Below are 13,949 nucleotides of genomic sequence, written 5' to 3'. Positions count from 1 at the left end.
AGAGTGGTGTTCACTAACATTTGCTAAATGACCGAATAAAGGATGTAGGAGTTGTGTCAAAAATCGCTACCTTCTCTAGTTCACACACCTCTACACACACAAACACAAAAGTCCTACCTATGAGCATAGCACATGTGATCACATTTGACTCTCACACAGGTCTCATTACCCTGTTTTACAGACGAAGAAATTGAGGATCAGAGAAGTTAGGTGACTCAGCCGAATCATAATTATGAAAAATAAGATCTGATTATGTCTGCCAGTTACCTTTAATTACGTTGTAAATGACACATTTCTTCTGATATTTTTAGTTCTGGGTCTCTGAAAATATGAATCCCAGAGAGAATGTTCTGTGGCCTTTTTCTTTGGTTACGGCCCTTCTGGTCAGACCACATTTCCAGAGGTTGGCTTTTATCCTTTGGTCACTTAGGTGATGCCGTTTCTTGAGTCTGGGGCTGTTGTTGCCTGGTACCGGGTTTTTTGTTTTAACACCGTTACCAAATCTGCCAAAGATTGGAGGTCCCGAGTTTGACCCACGACAGCTCTTTCACACTGTTGTGCAGACTGACTGCAAAGTTTGAGTTGCTGGAGTTGCGATGCTTGATGATGTTGTTCAAGCTGAAGTTCAGCAGACCACAGCTCCAGGAGAGGGAATGGTATTAAGGTTCATCTGAGACCTTAATGTAAAATTGTCGTATAACCTGAAAGCTTTTGTTTTTGGTGCAGATTCTAAATTAGAGCACTGTTAGTAGGGGGAGCGTAATTAGATTTTTGGAGGATAGTGAATCTCAATTCTTATTTATAAGAAGTCTATTTGATTAAATCCTTATAGCTTCCGTGTTCATTCTATTTCCTTTGCACTTTATTATGAACAATAAGGTGATTTTACTTCAAGGGAACATAACACTTTTTGTTCATATTATATCTCAGCCATTCACATAAATATCAGCCATAATAAAATTTCTTATGTTTTCAGAGTTGTGAACAAATACTATGCACATGCGATCTGCTTGACCTCATCTTGCTGAATGATTTTAGTGAGGAGAGGAACTAGGACTGAGAACAGTTGATTTTATGAAGGAACCAAAGAAATTATTGTCATTAACTTTACTAGAATTCATCAACTTTTTTCATTCAAGAAGATATATTAGTTGTGCATCTGAAACTAATGTAATGTTGTATGTCAATTAAACCTCAATAAAAAAAAGAAGGAAGGTATATTAAGTGCATTTAATAGAATGGGCATACAGGTTACCAGGAGAAACTATTGATTAGACAGAGCATTATGATAAAATGGAATCATTGCTATATTAGGATAAGTACTGGATGCAAATGGAACAAATGATGGGAACATAGATCTAAAGAGAGATTAGAGAATGCTTCTCAGAGGAAGTGGCATTCATGCTTAACTTATGTGGCAGAAGTGAGGCTTCTCTAGGAGAGGAGGGGACAGAGTGGTGGGTGGTAGGCTAGATGTGTGTGAAGTCATGGAGATGACAGAGAGCAGGGTATATGATGGTGTCTGCCAATGGTGGAATGGAAGCCAGGGAGCAGCAAGAGGTACTACCAGAAGACTAGGCAGCGGCCAACATCAAGAAGGGCCTTTTGAGTACCCATTGGACATTTCAACTTGACTTTGTGGGCCTTAGGAAGCTAAGAACTTTTTAAGCAGGGGTGGGACGTGCATCTGGGAAGCATGTGACATTAAGCATCCACATCAATTTTGAGATGCATCACAATGTCAAAACTATTAAGATGTGGTGAGGGAAGCCATCCAGGAATTGAAAAACTTTGTAAGCTTACATTTCACAAGGTTAGTTGGTCTTCTGTATGGGTAGGTTTGAGGAGAGCAAGTCCCAAGACAGGAAAGAGCCTTGAGAAGGCAATTGTAGGAGTCCATGTGAGGCTCTCTTGTGTGGGCTAGTGAGTCTCAACTGGGATGAAGAAAAGAGAATGGAATGGATAGGGTAGTTGGTTGTGGTGGAGGAGGTTTCAAAGCTGCCTGCTAAGCGTTGGCCTCATTTCCTGGGTGGATGGTGGTAACGTTCCCAGAGGGAAGAAGATGGGAGGAGAACTAGTTGGAGGACAGGAGGGTGCTGAAGAAGTTGGCGGGTGTTGGAGAGCCAAAGTCACAGGGAGAACACAAGGAGAGGAGAGGTATTTGAAAAGAAGATCAGCCCTGCTAAATGGAGCCAATGGACCAAATCAGAAGAGACTGAAAACAGAATGACCTTGGCAACACAGGTTTCAGTGCCATGATGAGGACTGAAGGGGGTGTGGGTGGTGAATAAATGGAGACCGGGAATGTAGACAGCTCTTTCCAGAAGTTTGTGAAAGGGAAAAGAGAGAAGGGGACATGGGACTGAGAGAAGAATTTGCTTATTTTGTTTCATAACAGGGATTTCAAGGTCTCACCAGATCTTTTACTTAAACCTCATTTAAAAATTTTAAATTTCAGAACTTTAGATGCCTTTCTAACTGGCAGTTAATTAGCAAAAATTAGAGGCCTCTTGGAGGTGAGCAGAACAGGCAAGTGGAAGCACAGCAGGCTGGATAGTACATGACAGAAATCTTTAAGAAGACCCACAAACAAAAATAACCTTGTGGTGGTGGTCTGGGGGTTTTGGTGGAAACGGAGTAAGCCCCACAGAGCTCAGAAAGCTCTGAGGGCATTGTGGGTATAAAGCATGCAATGGTTATTGGAAGTGTATGTGTTTGACAAAGATTTTCATCAAAATATGAAGGCAAAACAAGTTGTGCTGCCAAAGCGGTCAAGTGGTTTTCTAGAAAATTCACTTAATGGCAATATCATGGCCCCGCCATACAACCGTAAGAAATATAGTCACTTTAAAATGTTTCTGCCTTCTTCTTGGATACTGTGTAATTCTATCCTTTTTATGAATGTCCTCCTCACCCCTAAATTTGTGTGTGCTTTCCTAATGGAACACATCTTTACACTCAGTAACCCTGTTAATTTATGGTGTATTTTGGTATTCTAAGAAGTGAAAAATGGGGAGGTAATACGACTTCTCTTTGTTTTACCCTGAAGAGGTTTTTACTACCGGGTTCTTGACATCTTCCACCTTAGTTTATCTTTAATTTATCTTTAACTGGAACCATTTTGTCCATTAGCTCTATTCTAATTACCTCTCAAAATGGTCAGATTTACAGGCAACACATGACAGAGAAAACGCAAAAAATCAGCCAGCCTCTCCTGACATTCAACAGCAGGCTACGTCTAAATAGTGGAAAAGTTTATTTGCTTTTTCTGAGGATGTGCTAAGTGATTTTGCAGTTTGAGTGGTATGGCCTTCTAGCACTTAGGCCTGCATTTATTAAATAAATTTGTTCTCTAACTCAAGTGTTAAGTGTGTATTATGAAACCTCAAAGCCAATTTCGGTGATTGCAATGTGCAAATATTTTTTAAATTATGTAATTAAATAGGACTTGGCCTGCAAGGTCCACCGAAGTAATTTATTAATTGAATAGTCTGATTTAATTGTATGTTATTTTCGTTTATTCAGGGAAGTGCCTGCATCTCTTGCAGAGACGGAGCCTCTCATGCGCCTGTCACTGGAGGTACAGAGGTCTCTCCAAGAAATCTTTAGCACCCAATTAAATATTAACCAAGAAGAGGGGACTTGTTCCTTCTGTCCCTGAAAACTCTGTTTTGATGTCTGAGTCTGGTGATTTGAAAGGAAAAAGAAAAAAAAATCTTGCCGGGTAGCATTATTTGTAATTCACTGTGTTCATCATGGCATTATTTAAAAATGAATCACTCTTTTCTTAATTGTGCCGGTGTGCAGGGTTATATAAAAAGAGAAGCCCCTTTAATTCAGTGTTAGCTGCATCTAGCTAGGGCTAAAGCTGTGCCGTATCTGTTTCCTTAAAATGTCATTTTAAAGGTATTGTGGTTTCGGAGCAGCAGCTGTGACTGAAAAGTATGTAAACTAAGCTGTTCTTGCTCATATCATTTTTATATTCTTATGTCAGACCAGAAGGCTGCTTTAAATTTATTTTTCATTGTGTATTAGTTCTAGAGCCCGGTTTTTTTTCTTCTTTGGGAACATATGTTCTTTGGGACGTGTGATACTCAAGGGCTTAAGAAAATAACAATTGTAGGGGGAAGAAAAGGTACCAAAGTAGTGTCTTATTCAAGTATTGTATTAGGGAGAAGATTAATTAAAAAAATTAACTCTCACAAAGTAGAATTTTTTGGGCCTAGCATCTGTGTTTTAGGAAATGAAAGAATTCAGGCTTACTGTACTAAGTCACGTGAAAGGCAGTAACTTTTAGAAGCCCAAATTGCTTTCCCAAAAGGAAAATATTTTTTGTTGCTATTAAATATAGTTTATATTGCTACTTCAGAGCTTTTTTTTTTTTCCAGTGGGGCCGTTTACTTAAATTCTTAGTTAATATTTCTGTATAGAAACGCCTTTGTCTCCAGAGCTCGCCTTTTCGAATTCCCATTTAATACGCGGTTGTGGATAAGTATTTATTCATACCATGTGGTACCCCACACCTGATCAAGTGACGGCATGGCGTCATGTCAGCCAGCAAACTGTTTGAGTGACTTTTGAGTAATGATGGCAGAGAAGGTACAGAGGGTTGAAGGAAACAACAAGAATGGGAAAATTTTTTTTCCTTTCCTATATATTTCTCATATATATATATATATATATATATGCCTATATATATATATATGCCTCAACTTAGCTGTGGAAATTTGGAACATTGGATAGAGAAATACTCCTTTTCCTAAAGAGTTGTAAAAGTGGAGTAGAAAGTATGAGCTATTAGAAATTTCCATGGTAAATATAATTTGACTACGTGTATTGGTAATTTCCCTCAGAGTTCAGGATTTCACTTTGAGAGTTGTTTCGCGATGATATATTTCTTTCCAGCTTTTGAAAACAAATTTAGCCCTAAGAATTTGCCCTAAGATTCCACTGATTTGCCTCATGACTCTAGACCCACATCCTGGTGCCCCAAGTGAGGGGAGGAAGGTGGATCCCTCCGGGGTCTGCTGTTCTCCTGGTCTCAGCCCTCCTATCTCTCCCTGGGCTCCAGGGAGTGGCTTCCACCAGGGCATAAGTTGGCCCTGGTAGTCGTGCATCATATCCTTGGAAAAGGACCTCTCAGCTCATCTGGGGTGATGGTCAAAATAGCTAACAGGTACAGCACAGATATTGGCCATGCAGGATGGACACTAGGCATAGTCCTGGAGTAGGGCACTAGGAGAGCTCTGCTGGGAGATCTCTTTGTGCCTTTGAGGATCTTGGAAGTTCCGGGTAATGGCCAAGGGTGTACTCATGTAGCTTAGAGGCAAAGGCTATATCCCAACCAGTACACAAGTATTGCAATATTTTAACAACTCATTCAAGTGACCACTGTGTACCAGTGAGCATCATCCCTGGGTACCACTCCTTTTCCCAATGAGGAGACTGAGGTCTGGAGAAGGAAAAGAGCTTACCAAATTCTAGCTGAGTTACTGGTGGATCCAGGAGAAGCAGCACACTCTTGCTTCTAGTGAAATGTTCTTCCCGCTTCGCTTTGCTCTCTCTTAACTAAGTTGTGGAAATATCTCCTTTTCCATTTACTTCAAACCAGAGTTGATTAAAAGGAATTTTCTTAGGAATAAAATTGAAAGGAGAAAATGAGATGACTGAAGTAAATGACTTGATAGAAGAAGCTTAGCTTGTTTTGATTCTAGCTTCAGATGCAATGGGCTGGCCCAATTTATGGGACATTTGTAACTCCTGCTTCCATTCTCCTCTCTTTGCTGTTCAGAGGATCCTGTCCCAAAATCTCCTTTTGACATGATTGATGTTTCCAATATTCTCTAGCCATTGTTTTTCCACATTTGTTGGGAGTCAGAGGCTCCTGTCCCTGCTTTCATCAACACTACCTGCATGGCCTCAGTCACACACTGAATCCACTCCCCAGGATGGAGTGGCTTGCCTAGACCCTCTCAGAGGTACCTCTGAGCTCTAAGATGTCTTCATTCTTCTCTCTCCTCTGAGATTTTCCCCATCTAAGCCTTATTCATTGCACTTAAAAGTCTGAGTCACAGAAATCTAGTGCGAAGAAATCTGAACTTTGGTCCTGAAGACACAAGACATCTCACTTGATCCCCAGTCCATTTTGGGGGGACATCTTTGTCTTTGGTCATTGGTAAAACTTGGTCAAGGAATTTCTGGTAAAATAAATCTACCACTTCCTATTCTGAATGGAGTTTGTGCTTTTCTGTTATTATTATTAATATTATTATTTCTACACTGATAAAGCTCCATGGTATGACTGGATGGTGGCCAATGGCCTTCTCCTCACCCTATTGAAGAAGCTCATGAAAGATTGGACGGCGTGGAAAGTGCTTTAGCAATTAAATAAAAGCCTGGTTCACATAAAGAGACTTGTTTCTATGTGGAAAATATGAGCCTTTTTTTTTTTCTTTTACATGGACCAGGTGTGGATTAGTTCACTGAACCTTTCACCCAGCCGTATTCCCGCTTGTAATTCTTCTGAGGCATAGTTCAGCCAAGTCAAAGAAACATGTTATTAAAGGTGAGCTGAAAGGCATTTAAAAAATAAACAAACTGTTTAAGATCCTAAATCAGTAACAGAATCTATATGCACAGACTTGAAAAGTACAAGAAAATGTGTTTCAATACCTTTTTGGGTTCCAGGCTGGATTCTCCTCCTGCCTACTTTGAACATCTCCCCAAAGTCCTTTTTGGTCGTTGGCGGGACAAGCAGCTGATGCTAAGCTTCGATTGTAGCTCTTTTGTAGCTAATGACTTACCCTTCACTGAGGTAGGTGAGACCCTGATCTTAAATCTACGATTCTCCAGCTAATAGTGAGGGGAAACATAAGTACTTTGATTTAATTTTAGCACTATGTTCTTAAGAAGTTTAAAATCTGATATACATTCTCTCCTTTTTTCTAGCCTGTAGCCTGGCAAATAATCAGATATTATTAACAACTTGTAGATATGGCAGAAATGAGGCATAGGCAGTCTTAGATTTACTTAAATTATATTATCCCTGGTCATAATAACAGTGGCTATCATTTCTTTAGCACTCACCATGTGCCAGGCTCTTTTCTAAGTGTTTTTTCATGTTAATGTAGTTATTCCTCAAAAACATATTATGCACTATAATTAAGCCCATTTTATGGATGAGCACACTGAGGGACAGAGAACTTAAGTAACTTGCCTGAGTTCACAAGGCCAGTAAGCAGCAGAGCTGAGTTTTAAACTCAGGCACTTGAATCTATGCTCGTAAGGCCTGAGCCATCCTAAACTATACTGTGCAGTACTGTATTATATAGTACTTTTAATTAAGGCAGCCCAAGGAAGTGTTAAGAAATAAAGATTTTGTCCTATACACCCTCAGCCTTGCCTCCCCTCCCCACCGCTGACATTTTTCCCTAATTAAAAAAAAATTTTCTGTTTTCTTTTGGTTGTTTTTACATTACAGATTATATCCAGTTAAGGACTGGGTGTCAGTCATTTGCATCCTGTTGTACTGCTTCTCCCTTGATTATCTTAAACTTTTGTTGTGATTGTGGAAAGGCATTTTCCCACTTTTAAAGTAATTTCAAAAAGCGGCAACAGAGGAGGAGGTGGACTTTAGGGATGGGTCTCCCTGGCCACCCTTTATAAGGTCAGCATTTCCTTCAGGGGAGCTGGAAGCCCCAATTCTCCATAGTAGACACAGTGCTCCTTTCAGAAACTTACAGCTCGCTGCAGAGAATCACCCCCACCCCCACCCCTGCTGCTTTACATGATGGAAAAGAGAGCGAGTTCAGGCAGCAGCTTCATCTCTTGCACTTTTGAGTCGCTTTGCTTCGGTGAAGACCATATGCTGAGCTTGTCAACGTCGTCTGCCCGTTTCAGCCATTCTTGTTTTAGGAACGTTAGCTTGCTGTATTGGGGAAGCAGCATCGTATGCGAACAGCCATGCCAGGCTTCTACCAAATGTCCCTCCTCCTTTATCAAGTTCTGGGCATTCAGTGGGGCCTTATCCTCATAGGGATTACAGGTTCCCTGCATCATTATTAATATAGCATCCTGTAAGTATCGTGAACATTTCTAGCTAAGGAGCCAAGAGGGTGTGCCCCACGTGGTTCTGAATTATATTGGTGTTTCTGAATGTGTTTCTATGGGAGCTAGAGAAGTGGTGAGCTTTGGAAAAGCTTAGAGATGGGTCAAACTTGAGTGTAGAAGGGAGCTGGGATCTGCACATGTCAGGGAATTCAGGAAGAGAGGCATGAGAAAGGAAACGGGGTAAAAAGGTGCCAGGAAAAGTTGCCTCATCATTTGGCATTTCTCTGGTGGCCAAAAGGTAAGTTTTTACTTTCGAGTCACTTGCAAACACTGTGGGCACATGCCTGCCGAATTTTGTAGTTTAAGGACTAATAAAGTCAGGATGTGGCTAATACTGGAAGACCATTATTTTCAGGGAAGGATTGTTGGGCGGGCCTCCCACCTATACTGACTGTGTGAGTGGGTTCATTCTCGAGCGTCTCTCTTCCTGGGTCATCGTGCTCACCGTGAAATTAAACTATGGAGCCACTTGGGGTCTTCTCTGTGTGCACACGGAGTGTTAGCCATTGTACATAGTAGGAATAGAGGAGCTGGGATGAGATACAGGAATGTTTTTATTCAACTCACATGCTGGTTAGGGTTATTCACTCTGTATTTATTTATTTATTTAATTTAATTTATTTATTTATTTACTTACTTATTTATTTATTTATTTATTTGGGCCGGTCCCCATGGCTTAGCGGTTAAGTGCATGCGCTCCGCTAGCTACTGGCAGCCGGGTTCGGACCCCGGGTGCGCACCGACGCACCGCTTCTCAGGCCATGCTGAGGCCGCGTCCCACATACAGCAACTAGAAGGATGTGCAGCTATGACATACAACTATCTACTGGGGCTTTCGGGGGCAAAAAAAAGGAGGAGGATTAGCAATAAATGTTAGCTCAGAGCTGGTCTTCCTCAGCAAACAGAGGAGGATTAGCATGGATGTTAGCACAGGGCTGATCTCCCTCACACAAAATAAATAAATAAATAAATAAATATTTTATTTTATTTTATTTATTATTATATTTATTTTTTTATCTGCCAATCCTCCTCTTTTTTTGCTGAGGAAGACTGGCCCTGGGCTAACATCGGTGCCCATCTCCCTCCACTTTATATGGGACGCCACCACAGCATGGCTTGCCAAGCAGTGCATCAGTGCATGCCCGGGACCTGAACTGGCGAACCTGGGCCGCCGTAACGGTGCGGGCGCCCTTAACCGCTTGCCCCACCGGGCCGGCCCCCATGTATATATTTGGTGAACAGCTACCGTGTGTAGCTACTATTCTATTCTGGGATACAGCCAGCAAGGCAGACAAAGTGCTTGCCTTCATGGAGTTTATACTCTGATATTTTGGTCCAAATTGAAATGTACCCAGTCAAGATCAACATGACTGGTCTTATCTGTTGCTTAAACTTTCCCAGAAAAACCAAACAAAATCAGTTTCGCTGCAGACTGGAGCCGCCAAGAGCCAGATGTGGCCACTGGAAGAACCTCTTTGAAAGCTTGTCATCTGGCTCCAGCTGTGCTAACCTAGGCCTGGTAGGCAGCCACAAGTTGTGTCTGCCAACTGGTGGCCAGACACTAGTGCAGGCTTAAGCAGTTAGCGGAATCCCTCACCCACGGGCTGGATTCGCTGTGTGTGTCCTAAGATTGCTGCTGCCGTCCAGACCCGGAGTCTCTGTGGTCCCGGGCAGAAACACCCAGAAGGGAACCGAAAATCAGCCCCTCGAGACACCAGGCAAGGCCTTCTTATCCTGGAACGTGGAGAAGTATGCAGGGGAGGTGGAAAACCATTGTCAGCAAGAAAACAGAAGTAAACCAGACATGGCCCCACCGTGCAAGTCTTGATTCCGACCAAGAGCGCTTGCCTGGTACAGAACGCCTGCCTCCAGCAGGCCCCTGCAGGAAAGCAGAGAGTAGAGCTGGCCTAGGAGGGTATCTCTTCCCTAGGTGTTATTATTTTTAATTGTTGTCCCTTTGTGAGATCCATTTATGATGACCTATATTCATTTTACCCAAACAGAGATTTTCATTAAAAGTCTCCATTCTCACCTTTGAAAGCAACTGGATGCCTACATATGTGCCATAACTTTTCAAATATCTATTATATCTGCCTGCTCAAATAAGTATATAAATAAATAAAATGTTTCAGCCTACCTACATGTGGAAGATTTTTTTATAGATTGTCGAGTTTCTGGTTTAAGGTACCAGGCAGGCTCTGCTATGGGGAAATAATGATTTTGATCATGCATTGTCCAGCAAGCTCCTGACACTGCAGTGAGTTGCTCAGTAAATGTAGAATGAGCTGAATAAGGAAACATTCCAGTGAGCATGCTGACTTTCAAGGGTGGTGATTAAAAATGAGTGCAGTTATTTCAAATATTAAGTGGGGGAATCCACCCACAATTTAGAGCAAAAAGAAAAAAAATAAAGGTTTAATTGGAATAATTTTAGGATTCTTTTTTCAGATGTCCACACCTAGTGTCCGATTATAATAGAAAACACGAGATGGTAGAGATTAAGCTTTTGATGGGAGCTTCTCTTGAGCCTAAACAGATATATATCCATGTGGGGACATCTTTATCACTGTGAGGTTCTTAGTGGTTTTTCAAAGAAGTCCTATTCTGAATAAGGAACAATGACAACAAAATCATTGAAGTTGGGAAAAATTTTAAGATACCAGTTTATGTGTAAAAATCAACTTTTGCATTCTAAGTGCATTGTGTAAAATTGCCGTGCAGGAAACATAAGTGAAGCCATTTGGTTTTGTGGCATTGGTGTGGGCTGGATAAGGGAGTGGGGGATAAAGTTGAGGCATTGATATAGTATGAGGAGAGCCAGATGGTTGCATTACACATCTTTTGTGTTCTTGTTTGCTTCTTAAAGCAGTTGCAGAATTTTGCCCTTGGCGATATTTTCTTCGTGCTTGTGTGTTCTGCTACGAATTTACTTTTGTCAGAGTACTTTGAAAGAAAAGCTTTGCTGTTAAAAAAAAAAAAAATTTTTACTTACATTATAAACTTATGAAGTCAACTGTGTGTTCATAAAAATATTTTTTAAATGTTAAGTATGTTAGTAAATAGTGGGATGATCAGCTTTTCTTTTTTGTTAGCGCAGAGATTTCAACCATATCTTATGTCAATTCACAGAAAGATTTTTGCAAAATTATGAATGTGGAATTGATGAAGGATGGATGGATGGAGATAGAACAGATACAGTGTTATTCTAGTAGTAATGAGGTTTATCTGATGAGAGATTTTAACTTCTGTTACTTACAGCAGATCCTCAGGTTGTATTTTACTTAGTGTGTTTTATCAGCAAGTCTGACTTGGTGATATTTAAGTTAAGCAAGAGTGCTTTGGGCTAGGTTGGTGGGTTTTGCCTGCGTGTTTGGTTGGCATTTATTACAATTGTTTATCACACTACCATTGAAATTTATATTTATTTCCTACTAAAAGCAAATTATATTTTGCGATCACCAGTGGCAAGGGATATTTAAGATGTTCTTACTGCATGTAAGGGATGATATTTTATCACTGAATGCTTTTAATAAGGAATGCTTTGGAGCTATTTTTTTTCCCCATCATGATGGAATGCTTCAGAATAACTTAATGTCCTTTTCACAGTCCCAGTTTATCTGTTTTTTCTTTGCTCAAACGAGAGGAGAGCACAAATGTAGTAGGATCCTTGGGCGCTGGTTTATTCGCCTGTTGTGCACAGATTTCCAGTTTTAGTTGGAACCTGCAGTCCTTGATGAGAAAACAGGAAACTTACAGTCCTAACCTTATTGAAATCTCTGCCTGGTTTAGTCACAAGTCTGAGGCAGCTCCTTCCAATAATGAAGCCATTGTACGCATCATATCTGATCAGTTCTCGAAATGTTTTAGTAAGTCTATCTTACAACATTATAAGAAGATAATCAGCAGCCTTAGAAGGTCCCCATCTGGACTGTAGAGTTCTTTTACTGAAAGATGTTTTGCCTTTTTGAGATAGCTCTCGCGTTTCATCATCTGTTCCGCCGAGATGAAGTGCATATGAAAAGTCAGTGACTCTGAATCCATCTGTTGTTATTATTTTCCACTGATAATTGGCTTGAACAATGAAATGTCTGTGTCTGCAGCCTTTGAAACTGTACACCCTGTTTATTTTCTGGAGGTCTCACTGCAACTACTTCCCCCCCGCCTCATTTTTTCCCCCCTTCGTTCTCTCTCAGGCTTACAGCGAGTGGCGCTTGTGTGAGGATGACATCTTTGACTCTGTGCATCAGTATGTGTCACTCAGCATCTGAAGCTTGCATACGGATTTTTGTCACAATCCCTACGTCTGTGCCGTTTGCTCCAGTATCCAGCACTCTTGCAGCAAGGAGCTTAGCTGGGCCACAATGCGTGGATCCCTTACCTGGATTGTCGTCTTTATTTCACTGTCCTCATTAAAATATTAATTTAGAGCACAGTATCTAATACCTATGGAATTAGATACTACCTATAATTGTATAATATATTCAGTTGCATCCAGGTTTGCACGATACAGAGCATTAATATTAGATTCCACTAACAGCACTTCCATTAGCCTGCTCAACCAGTATGAGATATAGATGAGCTGGGAAGCATAACTACCCGCCAGAACTGCCAAAACAGTCATTAGAAGCTCCATTGGGATGGACAAAGGCTTTTTCACAGTGATGTACTGATTAAATTTTGTTCTATGGTTTATTTGCATCCAGGTTAGATCACTATGGTCTATGGAGGTGGGTTATCTAACACCTTATTTGGAAGGTCATTTCAAGGCAAAATAATGAGCAGGATAGGCATCTTTAGTTTCTGGGGGAACCCCTCGTAGAGAGCCTGTGTTTTCTTCTTTGCGGCTTTGGGAATCTTTTAATTTTGTTTCTCTTTTCTCCATGTTATGACATATGTTTGAGATGGGCTTTTTGGTTTGTAAATTTTTTTTTAACTTTTCAATAGTATTCTTTTGCTTTTGCGGCAGAATAGTTTAGCCAGAAAGCAGTGTTGTGTTAATAAAATAAAACTTGCTTTTGAAATAGAAAGCGACCTTATTTCCCTTGGCTAGCCTAATTGTGGTACATTCTCTGAGGCTGTGAAGGATCTTTGACCTCCCCTTTTTAGTCCAAGTAATAATGTAGACATGTCCTATAGAATAGCAGGGCTGGGTTTGCCCCCAAAGTACTAAGTGGCATTAGAAGGAAGTAGAGGAACATAATCTTATTTATGTTTCAATCGAAATCATTTAATACTGCAAAAGTTATTAAAAAATAATTAAGTTACGAAGACCAACATGTAGCTGGAACATACAGTGAGAGGTTAGAGGTGAGGGTGAGTTGACTCCATAAGCTGCGAAGAGTGTTAGTGAATTCCTAGCGCCTCCCTGTTTCTCTTCTTGCTTAAATTCCTCTGTTCTGAGGACAAATTACGTTGAGGTATGGCATATTTTCTGCCGAAACGGAGAAAATTGTTGCTGTAATTATGTTATTTAATTGAAATTATAAGTGGTTGAGGCCACTCAGTTAAAAGCATCCTTTCTAATATATGGGTAATGTTTTTAAATGAGTGGTCATGGATTGATGACATTTGAAAGGCAAACATTTGGGATGTGTTTTTGGAAGACTCAGATCTATTTCCTAATGTTAAATCATTAATAAACTAAAGAGTGTAAAGTGGAATTCTTTTTTTGTTTATTCCCTTTAATTAGATATGTGTGAATATTACACGTGTGAGTGTATATATACATAGATGTGTATGCATGTACATATATGTATATGTGTATATATTTTCATATGTACATTTTTATACATATATATCTACATTTTTATACATGTATAAAATAGATCTTTCTATAGGTA

The 13,949-nt window shown here is 40.3% G+C and overlaps 1 protein-coding gene across 10 annotated transcripts in view; it reads left to right on the top strand.

The window, feature by feature from the left end:
* Positions 1–13,949, top strand: part of FOXP1 (forkhead box P1) — a 575,925-nt gene that overhangs the window by 236,766 nt on the left and 325,210 nt on the right. The window lies entirely within an intron of this gene.

Source organism: Diceros bicornis, chromosome 2, assembly GCF_020826845.1.
Source record: "Diceros bicornis minor isolate mBicDic1 chromosome 2, mDicBic1.mat.cur, whole genome shotgun sequence".
Classification (NCBI taxonomy): Eukaryota; Metazoa; Chordata; class Mammalia; order Perissodactyla; family Rhinocerotidae; genus Diceros; species Diceros bicornis.
Note: the sequence above shows the minus strand (reverse complement) of the source record. Positions and strands in the feature narration are given on the sequence as shown.